The sequence below is a fragment of the Balaenoptera acutorostrata genome, chromosome 2 (genome assembly GCF_949987535.1).
Source record: "Balaenoptera acutorostrata chromosome 2, mBalAcu1.1, whole genome shotgun sequence".
NCBI classification, from domain to species: Eukaryota; Metazoa; Chordata; class Mammalia; order Artiodactyla; family Balaenopteridae; genus Balaenoptera; species Balaenoptera acutorostrata.
The window spans coordinates 114514436-114517689 of NC_080065.1; the positions used below are offsets into that span (position 1 = coordinate 114514436).

Below are 3254 nucleotides of genomic sequence, written 5' to 3' on the forward strand. Positions count from 1 at the left end.
AAAAAAATGTGGCGTTTTCCTGACATCCTTGCACAGGGGCCATGCTAATCTTCTCTGTATCCGTGCAATTTCAGTATATGTGCTGCCAAAGTGAACACTGCCATCCCCATTTTATAGACAAGGAAGAAGATTCTCAGAGGCACAAGGTCTCAAAATGATGTAGCGAGGGTCCAAACTGTGACCTAAGTCCAGAGCTTTGCACTAATGAGACCACTTACAAGAAGGCAGCATTTCCTGCTCAATTTCTTCTCCTTAGAGATGTCACATTCCAGAGAAATTTCCTTATGTTGCAACTCCAATATCCTTATATCTGTATGGCTCATCTGTGAGTTATGTGTGAATGTGTCACTTCTGCCTCTGCATTTGTAAAGTGTGTTGCGTTTGCAGATTTCATCTCAAGAATAGTTTTTATGAGTTTTTTTTTATTTCAGTTTTACTGATGTATTATTGACAACTAAAATTGCAAGATATCTCAAACGTACACAGTGATGATTTGATAAACATTGTGAAGGGATTCTCCCCAACTAGTTAATTAATACATCCATTATTATTATTATTATTATGAGTTAATTCATAAAGTGAGGCCAAGGGAGATGAAGTGACATGCTTAAAATTATTACAACTAGCAAATGGATTTCTTAAGTCTAGTGATGTGAAAGACATTTTGATTCTCATATCAGGCTGTCTTACATCTGCTTTTATATAGTAGATTTTGAAAAATTTGTCAAGTGAGAGCATCACTACGTTTCCTCCTAACCCTCCAGTTCTGGGAGTTCTGATTTTCTGATTCTTAAGGACTTTAACGTCTTGTCTCCCCTTATCTTCAGTGCTCTGGTCTGGGGATGCTAAGGCCATAGAGAGGTTTAATGACTTGCCCTTGGTCACACAGACGGCCTCTGCCCCACCCAAGCCTGGCATGCAGACTCTCTGACTTGTAGCCTTGCACTGTGGGGTAGGCATTAGCATTTATTTGGCCTCAGTTTGCCCCTTTTCTTTGATGAGCACTTATAATTTCCTTCTTTTCTTGTCTTGTTTTAGAGGGGCTGACCCCATCCTGGCTTTTGGGGTAGACACCTGACTCTGGCCTGGCTAGTCAAAGTGATTGTTAGAAAAACAAGCTTATGGTCCAAATTGGGCGAATAGCAGGCAGCTGTAGGTTTCACTAGCACCTTTGGGTGAAAAGTGTGTCTTTCACCTGGGCTTGCAAAAGGGGTTTTTGTGGACTGAATGCCTGTGCCTCCCCCTAAATTCATATGATGGAGCCCTAGCTTCCAGTGTATTTGGAGAGTGGGCCTTTAGGGAAGTAACTAAGTTTAAACGAGGTCATAAAGGTGGACATCAAATCCTATAGGATTAGGGTCCTTGTGAGAAGAAGAGACACCAAAATGTGTCATTCCCCCCAGCCCCCAACACATGCACATACTGAGGAAAGGCCATGGGAGGAAACAGAGAGGAAGTGACCATCTGTAAGCCAGGGAGAGAGTCCTTACCTGAACTGAATCCTGCTGAAGCGTTTCTCTTTGACTTCCCAACCTCCAGAACCATGAGAAATAAATCTCTGTTGTTTAAGCCACCCAGCCTATGGTGTTTTGTTATGGCAGCCTGAACTGGGTAACATAGTGGTGAAAGACCAGCTGGGAGCCACTGGTCATCATCTCTGCCGCCAAGTGAAGGCCAACAGAGGAAGGAAGAGCTGTGAACGGGAGAGAGAGTGGGTCTGGACCCTAAACTGTTCAGTATGTGAGCCACTATCTTTGTTTAAACAGCTGTATTGAGGCATAATTCAGATACCATACAATTCACCCATTTAGAGCGTGTAATTCAGTGGATTTTAGTACACTGAGAGATATGTGCAACCATCACCAGAGTCAATTTTAGAATATTTTCATCACTTCAAAAAGAAACCCCATCCCCTTTAGTTATCATGCTCCTTCTCCCCAGTCCTAAGAAACCATGAATCCTTTCTGTCTCTATAGAATTGCCCATTATGATTATTTCATATAAATGGAATCATATAATATATGGTATTTTGTGTCTTCTCACTTAGTATAATGTTTCCAAGGTTAATTCATGTTATGGCATGTATAATTTCTTTCCATGGTGAAATAATATTCCGTTGTACACATATACCACATTTTGTTAACCCACTTATCAGTTGATGGATATTTGAGTTATCAGATTTTGCTTATTATAAATTATGCTTCTGTAAACATTCATGTGCAAGTTTTGGGGTAGACTTATGTTTTCATTTATTTTGAGTATATATACCTAGGAGTGGAACAGCTGGGTTATATGATAACACTGTTTAATTGTTTGAGGAACTGCCAAACTGTTTTCCAGAGTGGCTACACTGTTTTACATTCTCATCAGCAGTGAGTGTTCTCATTTCTTTGCCAACACTTATTATCATCTGACTTTTAAATTCTAGCCATACGAGTGGGTGTGTGAAGTAATATCTCATTGTGGTTTTGATTTGCATTTCTCTGGTGAATAATGATGTCAAGCATCTTTCCTTGTGTTTATTGGCCACTATATATCTTTCTAGGAGAAATATCTACTTGGATCCTTTGCCCATTTTTAAATTGAAGTATTTGCCTTTTTATTATTGAGTTGTAAGAGTGTTTATGTATCTTAGATACAAATCCCTTATCAGATATAATAATACTGAAAAAGTTTGAAATATTGCAAGTTACTGAAATACGACACAGAGACACAAAATGAGCAAATGCTGTTGGAAAAATAGCACCAATAGCCTTGTTTAACTCAGTGTTGCCACAAACCTTCAATTTGTAAAAAGTGCAGTATCTGCAAAGTGCAATAAGGTGAAGCATGATAAGACAAGGTATGCCAGTATTTGAAATTCAGTTCATTTTTGCATATTGAACCAATATATTTTTGTTAACCTTAATCCTGCTTAAATTGTACTTTTAGTACTTGGAACTGAAAGAACGCTAACCAATATTTTTCTCTAGATTACGCCATAATTGGCTTCCCCAAAGGTTGGGATGTAGAAATATATTTAAGCTTTTACATGACCTTATTTGATCCCTGCTCACCTTGGGAGGTGTGCAAAGTGGATATTTTCATCTGCATTTTAAAGGTAAGGAAACTGAGGCTTGAAAGGCTAAATGACTAATCCAGACTTCACCTTAGTAAAGGGGCATATCTGGAACCAGGAGACGATTAAATTCTAGTGCCCACCCTAAGGAAAAATGATTACTTGTCAACCACAGAAACGTTTTTTTAAAGTCATA

At 38.9% G+C, this 3254-nt stretch overlaps 1 pseudogene; it reads right to left on the bottom strand.

Moving 5' to 3' along the window:
* On the bottom strand, positions 1–98 carry LOC114238653 (U6 spliceosomal RNA; annotated as a pseudogene).
* Positions 99–3254: the final 3156 nt, after the last annotated feature.